This window comes from Cydia pomonella, chromosome 18, assembly GCF_033807575.1.
Source record: "Cydia pomonella isolate Wapato2018A chromosome 18, ilCydPomo1, whole genome shotgun sequence".
In the NCBI taxonomy this organism is placed as follows: domain Eukaryota; kingdom Metazoa; phylum Arthropoda; class Insecta; order Lepidoptera; family Tortricidae; genus Cydia; species Cydia pomonella.
The window spans coordinates 11,230,935-11,246,177 of NC_084720.1; the positions used below are offsets into that span (position 1 = coordinate 11,230,935).

Sequence of the window (15,243 nt, forward strand, 5' to 3'; positions counted from 1 at the left end):
CGAAGGTAGAAGAGGAAGAGGAAAACCACGAGCAAGTTACACGCAGCAACTAAAAGGAAAAGTAAATGTCATGTCTTACAGGGACCTAAAGAACTTGGCCGAGGACCGCGAAAACTGGCGTCTACTCCACCGACAAGAGCCATGCTCTTAAATGATGATGATGATGATGAAAAGTTACAGCGTGTTAGCCATTATTACTTGGGTACCTTCATCAGCTGAAAACTAGCATCTGAATGCAAACATATTTGAGAATCATTCCTGAATATTTTCTTACTATCCCGCTAACACACTACCAATAACCAAAATAAATACTCATAATAGGCTCATTATTTATATACAAGAAAGATATACACAGCTCGCTCACAGTTATTCACCATTTTTGCCGACCACTTCGCCTCAATTAGACCAGTATTATTGTGACCTCCGATTACATTATTATTGTTACGAAGATCGTAGCAAGCTATACTAGGAATCAGTTCACTGTCGACGAAGTATTTAGTGAATAGGGAGGTCCGCAAAGGGTGCCCGGCCAAGATTAAGCACGTTCAAGTTCCTCTCCGTTTGCCACTAACTAGAATTGCCGAACTAGGCTGTGAATACAGACAAGTATAGAATAAAGACGTTTAATTTCCATTCAAAGTTTCGTTAATCATCATTTTTGTAGATTGCTTCAAGCTTAACACGAATAAATTCGACAGCTAGTAAACCTTCGTTGCGGTGGCCCGGGTTCTCTCTAAGTGGCATCGTTAACAAAGGTAATGAGGTACCTATGTGACTTTGTACAGTATTTATTATTTACTAGTCTTTGCCCCAAGGAAACGGAGGCCATCTATTTCGTCTCCCGCCCCGGGCCTAATTAAGGGCAGTTATCCCGTTCGGTAATAGTACACGACGATTAACAGTGTGCGTGTGCCCATTCATTGGTTATCGAAGACATTGGTTTCCGTACAGTTATAATAAATCAGACCCTCTATTCAGCTCTAAAATTGAAATTCTAATCTAATTTAACTCAAGGTCGAATTTCGTATAATATTAATTAAGAACTAAACACCGGTATTCATACATTTTGGTGCGAAAAAATATTTATTTAGGAGATCATTAAGATTTTTTTAGGATTAAGTTGAATTAAGTGTTATATCAACGTTATGTCTAGTTGTCAATTCACATACATGTAAAAAAAAATGAGAAAGTAAATCAGAAAACAACTTCACCCAAGAGTGGCGCAAACAGTCGAATAAATGTCTCTCTACGTAAGAAAAGTTTTATTCGAGTCCATCATTGTGTCCCGCGGGTGCTTGCTTGTATCCAAGATTACAGTAGACTTCTGTGGAGCTGCATAATTGCATGTAGTTCGGTGTAGAGTAAGACGGATTAATGTTTTGATAAAACGTTCAAAGGCAGGCATTAATGGAAACGTCAATTCAATTTTTATTTTAGTAAGTGGGTACTAGTAAATAAATTTAATGATTAATGCCTCGCGCTATGAATCATTTGAAATATTTTTCTATTAACGTATGTAAGTGCTGACGTGTAACGAAGTATGTACTCTAAGGACTAAGCTAATTAAAAATTGACTTAAGCTGATTAGGTAATAAGAATAAAAGTTATCTAGTAGCCTTTATACTACTAACTAGGACTTTATACTAATTAGTAGTCCTTTAGGTTTTTTAATTTAAACTAATGGCGCACTCAAACCGTTTTTGACGGGGTAGAATGCAAAAGCATAACTCCCAATTCAGATTCTTCAAGCACTTTAATTTCAAGAAGCCAATGTTGATGTTTTACTCATGGACGCGGGGTACATAATACAGTGAATGGGAGGAGTCCGTGTTAGGAGTCTGCCCATGACATTAACATGATACAGTGGCGGTTACCCCTCGTGTTATATTATATTCCTACTCTGCCATTTACATGTAGCCTTCAGTTATTGTCGCAGGCTTTCAGATACGGCCAAACCTTGTTATTTATCTCGGCTAATATAAACATAAGCGCAGCATATGAACGAAAAATTTAAAATTAACTAATTTTGAAACTTAAAAGGTCCTAAAATAACAAAAAGATCGCCGCTACATATTTTCATTAACTTTTTGTGAATATGTTCAGATTAGAGGCATTTCCATATCACTCTAAACTTCTTAATGTATACTGTATACAAAAGTGCAACTAGCACTCGTGGATTCTTAGCTAAAATTAAACGCTTACATAGAACTACGAAACTTGAAATTATTTACTAAAAGTATTTAGTGTCGTAAATGAGGCCGTAAATACAGTTTTGTCGCTAAATTGCGCAATAAAACGCTTTTAGATGACCATCAGTCACTGCCGAGCCGCGTCCGCAGCGCTAGTTAGTTCAAATTGTATTCCACAAACTTCATTTTTTTTTCCTTACTTTATTTTTCAGTCGCTTCCGCCTGGCTTGCGGCGATATTGGCTGCATGTTTATTTTCCAATAGTTCCGTTTTGTCGTTGCAAATATCTAGTTGCCGGTATTATTGTCGAATGCCAAACACCGTTTCTCGATAATTGGCGTTGGATATTGGTCCATATATACTCGTACATACCTACTCAATTTATTTGTTGAAAAAATTATACTGACTATAAAATTATGATTGTTTTTGAAAAGTTTCTTTACGTAGTTTGTTCTAGTCTGTAATAACGTCCTTATGCAAATAAGCTTGTAACCAACTATTCATAATAATAACAACATTAAAAAAAATGCATACCATGTTATGCGCGCCCTTCAAAATATGACATACGATGATACAGATAACTTACTAATAGTCGTAAAATGATTACTTACTGTACTTTGATATAATATTTGATAAGATTTTTATTGTGTACTATTTATAATTATAATTAAGTGAATAATTACAAATTAATTAATATTGTCCTATTCTGCCTGAAACACAGGAACTCCTAGTTCAGGCATTTGTAAACTTTTCCTTATCCTTAATCCTTAGTCTTTAAGTGCTACCACTGTACTATACTTTTTTCAATAAATCATTTGTATTTGTATTTATTAGTATTATTAGACAGGCGACAGGCGTCTAGTTTTTTATCCCATATCCCCAGTATTTAGTCCATTGCTTGCACCTAATAGGTAGCCCATTCCATTTTAGATCCCATCAACTTCCATAAGTACTATACTCTGTCTTTGCGTGCGTGCCATGACACGGGTAAAAGCAGCATCCGTTCGGTGGGGTGCACCGACACCTTACATCTCATTAAAGTGTCCAAAGGGGCTCTAAGTGTTGGCTTTGGCTCCGCGCACTCCTTCTAAGTGTCCGGAACACCATTGTCTCGTGATGGGTAAAGACAACATTCAAGTAACTGCATCTAAGTTATAAAAAATAAACTTACAATAGAAATAAAACGATCTAAATTGACATACCAATGAATTACGTCGACAAATGACGACAAAACTGCGAACACGGTTGTATCAGATCATAAAAATTAAGTTTATTATGTTGCCGCAAACGGTGTCAATGCGACGGGCCATAAAGCGGGCAACGGTTTAATCACTCGGCGCGATGATGTGGCTGACAAATTGCTGACAAGGGAGGAGGGTATAACTGTACGAGGTTGCCTGATACAAATTAGAAAAATCATGATATATTTCTGTTTTTTATACAATATTCTGACTGTTATACCGCGGACTTACTTTTGTATTTAAACAGGTAAAGGCTATAGTTATTTAACAGTAGTAGCATAATCAAAAAAAAATTTAGAATTGAAGTCACAAAAAGTTCTTTTAAAATTGTCTAAATTACGCGGTCTTCTATTCCTGAAATAGTTACAGTCTACATATATGGTGTATTTTGTTGGCGTATAGTTGTATTTCAAAATACTGTCTGGGCTGTCAAAATCGCTGCCAAATTATCTTGGTCTGACTCTAGGTGTTCTTGGTTTATAACCCTGATTGTTATAAAACTTATAAACCAACCGTAATTTTAATTAACTGGTCAGTTTTGAAACTTCTCAATGAATAGTAGGTATGTATAAAAATAATCCTCGCCTCTGCGCTTGCCTTCACCGGCCGGCCAGAGTGGAGTCGCAAGAGAGCGGGACCTATGCTCCAGGTTAGAAGTGTAAAATGTCATTTACGTTGGTAGCCTGCTGAACGGACTACTGGAATCTGGCTACCGCAGACTCACCTCTCAACAACGTCACAGACACTCCGAAGCGTTGCCCTATTGTCACACTGTGCGTGGGGCCATTGTGGGACCCGGTCTATGAGTTGGCGAGTCACCACCTGTCTTTCACAATTCCGAGACTGATTGTTACGGCATGTCTCCTCCCATAGCCCATTACCCAGTCCATCTAACTTGCAAATCAATTCAATTCAAATCAGTACGTTTATTTTCGACACAACTGTCCATATCCATATACACAAAAAATACAAATTAAATTTTAATATAACGAAAGAAATTACCATAACATACAAAATACAAACACATCTATGTCGTATAAATTAAGGTAACATTTAAATAAAAATAAAACAGTTATTAGGTAATTAGAAAAATCAATAATCCCCATCCTACCAAATAGTACCCTAGTTCCCATCGCATCACAAAAGTGCTGCACTGCAATAGTCTTTGCACCTGGCGGGGACCATTTCCAGATGTATCATACGCTCGGGGATGGTATGCGCCACGTTGCTTTTAAATTAACTTGTCTTAAAGGGACTCTGCACTGTTGGCTTCGGCCCCACGTGTGCCTCCCTTGGTCCCGAGATACGGAAAAGACATATACTTAAATATAATAATATATTTTTTTATTGTGCACTACTAAAGAAAAGTTCATAATACAAATAAAGACTTAAATGAGTAGGTAACAACAGGCGGACTTATCGCTATAAAGCGACCTATTGCCAGGAACGTTTTGGGATTATACTGAGCAACTTTTACTATGGGACCAAAAAAAATTTTACCCTCTCATAGAAAATGGACCAGCTAAAATGTATCAAAAACCCAAGAAAAAAATTCGCGATTTCGGGATTAGTATTTTTGGTGGTGATTTGATGTAAATACTTGCATCAAATACGTGTATGCAAAATATACGTAAGTAAGTACAGAGTGGGCAAGTAAGAGTGATACACTTTGTTTTAAAATTTTAATTATATTAAGTACAACATTTATTAAATATTTTTTCATAAATATATTATTATTCAGGGTTGGCAATTGTATACGGAAGATAATTTCTGCCAAATGTCTACCTCTAACAGCAAGCAATTTTTTCTCAAATTTTTGTGTTATTTAAAACACGTCTTTTGCTCGATTAATTTCGATAAAAAGTGACAGTAATTAGCACAAAATTTCCCCAAATTGTGCATCTCCTGAATTATTTCTGTAGAGGTTTCTAAAATAACGTGTCTATGCTAACAAGCTGATAAAATGTAAACAGTTAAAACCGACTATCCATCACAAATTTACTAAGATAACGCCGAAAATGTGCGAAAATATGCTAAAAATTACGATAATAAGGGCTTACATTTGCCTGCTGTTAGAGGTGAACATATGTCAGACATTATGTTCCGCATGTTTTTGCCAACCCTCAATAACAATACTTTAAAAACTCTGAACTTTTAATTGAAAAACATAATTGATAAACCTGATAGTATTCATTATTATTAATAAAATTCGTTTTATTAAACATATATGAAAAGGGTTGAAAGTATGTAGAATTACAACCATCCAGCCAAGTAAAATTCCACGTAAACAATGTTACTATATGGAGTTGGGTATAAATAAAATCCTGAGAACTGATTCATTTCTGCATACAGCTTTTTTTTCGTCGGTGGCAAACAAGCATACGGCCCGCCTGATGGTAAGCAGTCACCGTAGCCTATGATATTACATGCGCGTTGCCGACCCTTTAAAAGCTTAATATATAAAAAGTTATTACTCTTAGTACCTAACACAATTTCTTTTCTGACATGTTAAGATAAATACTGACAAATGGTAACACTGACCGTACTCGTATAGCTCTGTTATACGTAATTGCGTTTTCCTCGTGCCACGTAATCGCGGATTGAAGAGTCTCATTTACTTCAGCTTCCATGGACGGCGATTTTGTTATATAATAAATTAATTTTATGTAACTAAGGGGAATATGCTTATAGCTTAATTGAGTATTCCAGACGTACACTTGATTTTAGTGTTGTTGTTTGTATTCATACTTTATTTAATATTTATATTTATTTTTGTAATGCTAAATAAATAATAATATTGATGAAACAGTTTTATACTAGGGAATATCTATATACATTACATTACTGTGTGTTACTGTGTATTATGTGTTTGTATAACTTTGTATTTTTCGTACTTTATTTATATGTGGATTGTGAAATATATTATTGTTAACTACTTTTGATTGAATAAAAATGCTTTATTTACATTACTTGTATAATATACAGTCGACGTCAGAGTATATATTTATATATACAAACATAAATAAATTGTATTACATGTCACTCGCACTAAACTACAATAAAAATATTAAACAATATTAGTATTATATTCGTATTTTAATTACTTTTACGTTTAAGTTAATTTATTGAAGCAAACAGCGTAGGAGTAGTGCATATTAAGTATTATCTCTAAGGCTTTATAGGCATAATATCTAATACTCGTATCTGGTGGCTAACTGGCTATATTTAAGCTCTTCATGACATCGCAATCTAAGCGTTCGTTATTACATTACAAACCATACCTATCTTAGCTTATTTGCCTCAAACAGTCACACAGCGATTATACGGTGTCGCTTGTAACAAGAGTGATTAAAGCAATAAAAAAATCGTAAAAATATCATTGTCTGAGCCACTACACGAGATTCAATTAAAGTTGTTAGGAAAATTTAAGTTTGTTTTCTTGTATTAACTAAGTAACTACTACCCCAATGCTACTACTGCAATACCTCATACTTTACGAACATGACAAGTAAATAAGTGTTTAAATTTGTAAAATAGGATCCTTATGTTATGGTAGCTAGTCAGTCATTAAAAACGTTAGTGATAAAATTCCTTAGAGTTAAGCATATCACAAAAATATTTTTATTAGTAATATAAGAATTGGTAGTTCTTCGCTTCCATATAATATTTTAACTAATATGACACTGATAAAGTTTTGATACGACTTCCTTAAAAATAGGTTAATAATATACTGCTGTTCACTAATTTGCCTCTGCTAAATGCCGCACGCTGTATTAGCGTTGTATTAATAATACATGCCAGCATGATCCCTAGACGCATGCATGATTCAACAATCCTGTTGACTCATGGATTCATGAATGTATGCATGACTGATATATAAATAATAGTTGCCAACAACACCCTTGCCTGACGGTTGCGAGCAACTTCTATTGACACAGCTGGTGAGGCCGTTGGGAGATTAAGTTTGCATTGATGCTGAGGTGAGCATATAGATACGTAATTGTAAATATTCGGAAGCCTATAAATTAACATGTATTAAGCAATATTTTAATAAATACCTTACCATAAATACCTTCATTGCACAGGACGCGAAATTGCAAAGACTTTTTGGGAAAATACAGGCCATGTTAATACAGTGAGAAAAATTGACGAACAGGAGGAATATTCTTAACGATTCCATTTACGTCCGCTGTAGCGCGCATGACGAAGGTACGCGCTTAACGCGCTACGGCGTAGCGCCATGAATCTGAATGTAAATAATTTCTTCATTTCAATGCAAATGATGTGTTACATAAAAATAAGTTAAATAATATTTTTTTATAACTTAAACAGAAATTAAAATAAGACTAAATATATCTAAAATAAAACTATAATAAATCTAAAAAAAGCCCCTGCAGCATAGTACCAGTAAGCGCTGGCAGTATTTCTCGCTGGATTGTTAAACGTTGAGCGTTTTACAAATTAGAAGTGTAATATAAGTACAGTCACGTCTGAAACTATTGGTACGAAAAATTTGCTAAAAATATGTATACACTACCTTAATATATGGGCAATAAAGTAGTGTATACATATTTTTGGTACTTTTTTCGTATCGATATTTTCAGACGTGACCGTACCAAAAGGATAGAAGCGTACTTCATACTACTCTTAGGGCTAAAACAGATTAGAAACATTGCTATTTCTCATACAAGCTATTAAGGTTCTTTACTTAACATACACATGGTTACACACATAGAAGGTACGATCAAAACGTGATATTTGAAATCACGTCGGCTTGCAAACGTGCGCAAATGACCGGCCGTTTATTTGGCGGTTATTTGTATTGGCGCATTCAAAAATATTTATACAATTTTGATTCGTATTCCCCAGGCTTAGGTCCAAAAGCGTAGATATTTTTACGTCTGTGCCCAGAATATTTTATTAACAATGTTTGCATGCTTACTTTTCAGCACTCCATACTTCCGCTCTTCATAATCAATTTGCTGCATGAAAAGTATATTTCGTAATATTTTGTTTTGAAACAAGCCAGCTGCATATTCTGAAGTAACTTTTCAATATCATCTGAAGTGAGATGTATTGGAACAGTGTGTCATGGAAAACAAACAGCCACAATATACCATGCAGATTTTGATGCAGTGCAGTTTGTGTATGGTTACTGCAATATGCATGCATGTAAAGTCACGTGTCACATTGCAATATGCATGCATGCATATTGCAGTAACCATACACATAAAGTATATGGGGCTTCAAATATCAGATTTTCGGTAAATTAGGGAAAACATTTAAAAAATCTTAACTCCAGAACCGTGGCTACTAGGACCAAGGTTTCAAGGACGCAAAGCACCTACACCCTAATAAAAATTGACGGCTCATGTGTCAAACATAGGTTATTTGTAAAATAAATAAATAATATCTATAGGTATGTATTTGCGCACAGAGCATAGTTTAAAATTATAAATATGAAACTTCATCTTGTGTAGTGTGTATACCACAGTATGATCTTAATAGCCGTGATATAGTACATTCATGGGATGTAGCGATAATCCAAAGAAACATTTAATTATTCGTAAGACTTGAAGCCGCAAGGGCAGATGAGTTCGCAGGTTGCGACTGAAAATTAAAAAAAGCAGCAAGAGAACACCCCTTACGACGTCTACCAATCGGAGTACCTAGCCCAGTAGGGCTAAGATGGTCGGCTCTTCATTATTTGTCACCATGCCTGTCACGTTCTAACAAGCATGTAAGTGCGAAAGTGATGCATGAAATGACAGGTGATAAAAACACAACCATGATACCGCTGCAGATGACAATCGGTGATGGGAAACGCCAGTCGAAACTTAAATAATGTGACACGTGACTTTTCGTTCAATACGGGAGTTTTGCGATTTACGATTGTCGTCATGGCTAGGTTCAATGGTCAAGATTGTAAAGAAACTTCGTTGGATATGTCCAGCATAATATTTGTTTTCTCCATATTGATGATCCGCATTTCGTCGGGTTAGAAAAAAACAAGTGCCTAAAGTCAACAAATGGCGTTCTAAAAGTTTTAATCATGTGTCGAAAGATAGCAGTAAATTTACGTGGCTACAAAGTTTTCTTCGACAATACAGCTCTATTTCAAATTCTCTATGCTAAAGTGAAATGTTTAATGACATAAAAAATATGTTTTCTACGCTATAAGTGGAACTTGGTGGACGATCATAAATATTAGGTAACATAGGTATACGCTCGGCCTTCTGAAACTTGGCGTCGTTTACAGAAGACACGAGTTAATGAGTTGAGAAGTTTCGTAACAACGCGGCCATGTTCATATTGTTCATTTAAGTATGAACATAAATAAAGTCTCAATCAGTGTTAAATTTACAATTATATTATGATCTAATATTTTTCACTATGTTTTTGTCTTAAGAAATGAGACAAAGGACTAATGCGTTACATTTTAATACTGCTGCCAAACTGCAATATAGTTTAATGGTAGTTTGGTATGCTCTTGATACATCTACGTTTGGGTTTTAACGTTAGGTACCTACCTATATTATACAAAGCTTGCAAATTAGTTACATATATTACTCTAATATTAAATCGTTATGTCGACAGCGTTTTGCAGAAACTCTGTTTCTGTAGTATCAAAATCATAACAAGCTTATTACATTAAATTTTAATCAACCATTTAAAACTCATTTTTGAGTTATATTATACTCGGATTTAACTTCGTGTTTTACGAGAACTCGGGTGTGGACGGGCAGTAAAGGCTGTTAGGATAATTAAATCTGTTATTACGACGTCAGCTACTCTATTTGTTCGCATTTCTAAAGTTATTTCGGTGTTTTTTTGTGATAATAATCTTGTTATAGCTCTCGAATTTTTTATGAGAATTAATGATAAATATACAGATAAAGCAGTACAGGGCGACTGAAAAAACAACCAAATCTTAAAAGGGAAAAATAGCTTTGCGATCCTAAACGAAATAACGGTACTTTTTCTATGAAATTCCATTTCAAGAGGAAACTTTTTCCACTAACTAAATCTTAACAAATCACTTTGATTTTGATGTCGATCGCTTCAGCATTAGTACATTGTAGGAGAGGCCGGAAAACCGCTCAAAGATGGACGAGTGAGTTTGAGTTTCACAAATAATACGAGTCCATCTTTATCGTTTCCGGCGGAGGCGTTACATAGTGCTTTTCACAACTACTGCGAGGAAATAAGAAAACATTTGCATAGCTATAAGTACTTTAGTAGAAATTAATATTTATATTGGCGTGAGGACAATTGTTGGAAGAAAGCGATGTATTTTTGCCAGGAACATTTATATTTTCTTCACTAGAAGAACTCATTTTAATAGCGTAGTAGATACGTGTTTTTTGTATTTTTAGTTGAATACAATTTACACTATTCAGTAAGTATTTTCCGATTCCGCCTTTTTAGGGTTCCGTACCCAAAGGGTCAAACGGGACCCTATTACTGAGACTTCGCTGTCCGTCCGTCCGTCCGTCTGTCTGTCTGTCTGTCACCAGGCGGTATCTCATGAACCGTGATAGCTAGACAGTTGAAATTTTCACAGATGATGTATTTCTGTTGCTGCTATAACAGCAAATACTAAAAACAGAGTAAAATAAATATTTAAAGGGGGCTCCCATACAACAAACTTTTATTTTTGCCGTTTTTATAAATAATGGTACGGAACCCTTCGTGCACGAGTCTGACTCGCACTTGTCCGGTTTATTACTTTTTTTATCACTTTTAACAGGCGTTTTTCTGTTGTTGTTCCAAACCGACTGTAATCTTAGAAGCGTTTTTGCTAAAAACCCACAAACAGCTACAAAAGTAAAAACGCCTTAAGCGTGAACTGAATGGTTTTGAAGTTTCTTTTTTTAAACAAGTAATTGCTCCTATAAATAACCTATCTTATTTTTGAAGGAAAACATTGCGACAAAAAAAGACCTCTTACCAATACCATCACCAATGACAGATGATGATAACAATGAAACATTGTAGTAGTGGTGGTTTAGGTGCTACAGCTATTGCCTACTTTCCAGCTTGGTTTTAGACCATCTATTGCCACATTTCCGAACAGTGGCGTGAAATAGTTATTTACGATACAAGTGCAGAAAATAGGAAATTCGCAACGAGTGGTGACAAAGACACGAGTTGCGAATTATCTATTCGCACGTGTATTGTACCGTTTTACAGTACACATTACTAGTTTCGACATATGCACGGAAAGTGCTCATTCCCGCACGCGTGCGGGAAAGTAGTGCCATATATACTGTAAAATATATTCTAGTTTTATTTGTTATTACCTACTTATTTTTTGCATAGCAAATTTTGAAAAAAAAACCTATTAACCTAGGTTTTCATTGTGTCAATAAATAACATACTAAAAAATCACGGAGAATGGAAAATATTTAGAAGTGGAAAAACGTTTTCTCCTTTTGAACGGATGATCACGTGGTACTTCTTGCTAGCCATCTTTATTAACTAATACCATGTTAAACAAACTCAAAATTAAAAAGAGAAATTTCTCCTTCGAAGGCGTGTACGTGTGTGTGTTCGTAGCCGCATTACAGGCGCGACTAGAACGTTCAATCCTTCACTCATTTTATCAAGGAAATTGACTGTGTTAGCGCTCGTGTCAAGGCCGCAGCAGTAATGTCGGAACAGTACAGCAGCAGTAGCCATCCGAATGTCACCTTTACATCTAATACTTTTGTGCTTCGTTAATAAAAGTGCTTTTCCTAAACTAGTGGTTCCCAAAGTTGACTGGGCTCCAACCCACCTAACAAAAACTGCCAAATTCGGGACCCACCTCTCGGCCGTCTACAATAGGGAGCATGAAATATTATTAGTACCATCTATTAACCTAACCTAACCTAACCTAACCAGATCGGTTGGCATGTCGTCTTATGTTCCAGGAGCCACTCAAATTTTGCTCGCGACACACCAATGGATCGAGACCCATAGTTTGGGCAATGCTGTCCTAAACAATCCTAAGTTAAATACATTTGTTTTAAAATCAATATCTTAAACCAGGTAAAAAATACATACAGATTTCAGTACTCTTATAATAAATCATTTTGCTTTCGGCACTCCCTCTGATTTTATTCAAGTCGCGTTTTTCCTTATAGCCCAGCAGTAAGGTACAAACACGCTGATAATAAATCCTTAATTTACTTAATGCATTGTTTAAATACTACATACAATATTGGAAGATCCGTAGTCCATCAATCTTATGAAGTGACTACGGCAAATTTCCTTTATAAGGTAATTTTAACTAGGGCCATCTCGTCGCAACCCATCTCATAGAAATATTAGCACATTTACCCGAACAATTTGCTATTCCTAATGATACCTTCGTGTTAGTTCGGATAGGAATGGTCGGACCTAATGACCTACTAAATTAACTTATTCTGAACTATATGTTATATAATTTTCTGTTGCATTCACTTGTCTTCTTGTCAAGTACTGAGACTAAAATAGGTTAGAGAATATGAAATGTACCGACCTGAAGTTACAGCCACGTAAATTAAATGTTAAATGTAGTTATTCTAAGTATAATGTTTTTCAACAAAAGTACGAATATAAAGTTGAATTTTAAGTTTTAATTACAGCTGCTTGTCACTTTATCAGGTAATTGATGATTTGTAGCACTACTACGAATAACTTAGTTATTTTTAAATTGTTACTAAACACGCATAAAAAGTGTTCGCGATATGAGATGGCGTATGGTTTATTTTTTTTTATAAAAATATTTTTGGAAATATTTTTCTTAACACGTTCCCCTAGGCTTGAAAAAGTTTTACACGACGTCCTTTTGCATCAAAAAAATTTCGTGAACCATTCCTCAGCTGTTAGTAACCTATTTTGTTTTTCTTCTTTTTTATTGAAACTTTTCGAGGGTCCGCGACCTCCTTATAGAAGTTTCGTGACCTGTCATGGAGCTGTGGCCACAGATTGAAAAACACTGAATTAAATGAACGAAATTGCAGGCAGACTGACACCTGAAATAAAAGAAGTAATAATGAAATGTTTCAATCGAGTTAATAATCTCAGTATGCGGGATTCCCAAACCACGTCTCAATTTGCAAAAAAGGTGGAAGCTTCACCTCCATTTGGTCGTTTTACTAGGCATGAGTGAGTGAGACAGACGAACATCCGCGTGGCGGAGAGCGATAAAGACGGAACAACTAAGATGAATGGCAGCTCTGGAATGAAGAAAAATAACGTTGGTTAACTAGTGATGTGCGCGGTATATTCCGAGGATTCTTTCAAGAGGATAATTAATATGACGATATCGTTGGACGATATCAATTTGGGTTCCGTAAAATCATCCTATGTAATAGTAAAATATAATTATATTATATTTAAAACCGAAATATAAAAATTATATTACATAACTATAGTTATTATATTTTGTTTAATTTAATTGATTTTTTATCGCCCAAAATTTGCTTAGACCAAATAGCTGCCCAAAGTACTTAAACACGCTTTTAAGTGTACTTATGCGTTATAAGTGATATAAGTACATAGTACTTATTATGTCAGGTTAGGTTAGAACGTTTACTGGACCAAAATTTATATGATGCTGCGAATAGATAGATTAAACGTAGCCGACAAGTAAAAATACGGTAATAACTTTCATATATTATACAAGTATTTTTACAATATTAAAACTGTTCTGGAAACAGATGATACATTGTTAATACTCGTATGACATCCTTTTGTAAGACATTTTGTATTCATTTTCTTGAGTCGGGAATATTCCCGGAACGGTACATTACTAGTTGTTACTGGTGTGGACGGAACTGGGATTGTTTCCTCGTTTATATGCCGAGATGACGAGGCGAAAAACACACCTGTTTTTCTCCTAATTGAATTGCCATTTCGTCTAGATTTTTAGGAATAGGTAATTTAAAAAATCTGATCTGTAAAAGAGGGCTATTGCATTACTATCTATTATAAAAGCATGGCGACGGTGTAGTTCAGTAAGTAAATTTGTCACGCCTTGTGCATGGTTGACATATGACGATCGATCGACTTTTACATGTACGAGTATATAAATACGATATAGTTATCGTAATTTGTCTTTTATTTATTGTAATTTGTATTATTTACCATCTATCGGCAATTCGTCTAACTAGTTTGCGCGATCATTTTTTTTTCTTAGGAAAACTTACAGCTAAAGTAACAAAATAGGTTTCGAAATAAAAACAGGAAGCCAATTACAAGTTTCCACATCTAATATATGTATGTAGGTTTTTCAGGGATATTTTTTTATCATAAGAACCAATTTCAACCATTTTTTTATTAGAAAGAAGGTGTCTTTAATGTAATCGCATAGAGATGTTGAAGTATTGTACTTCAAAACACACGCAAAGGTGGCTAAATAGCAAACTAAATTCGGAAATGTTTTTGTTCAATATTATATGAGTCAATATAGATATGTTTGTAATTTTTCTGTAATATTTATGATAATGATACAAAAATTATAATTTTTGATTATGTGAATATCTGAGATAAGAAGGGGGAAGGATTATTTATGATGTACAACTTAAGCTCTTTCAAATGATACCCCCCCGTGACCTAGTAACTAGACTTTGAAATTTTATATCCTTAGAAACTAACATCCTCAGAACGTGACCTAACTCGGAAGTGACCACCTAAGTGACCTACTCCGCTTAAAAGAGAATAACTCGTAAAAAATACTGCTTCTTTACCTACGTATGTATAATTGTATATACAAAAAATTAATTGCAAAAGTTAAAGCAAGTGCTGTGCGAGATTTTTAGGGTTTCGTAATCAATTAGGAACCC

General features: G+C 34.9%; 1 protein-coding gene across 8 annotated transcripts in view; it reads left to right on the top strand.

Annotated features, from left to right (window-relative positions):
* The window catches only part of LOC133527392 (potassium/sodium hyperpolarization-activated cyclic nucleotide-gated channel 2), a 292,754-nt gene that overhangs the window by 61,732 nt on the left and 215,779 nt on the right, over nucleotides 1-15,243 (top strand). The window lies entirely within an intron of this gene.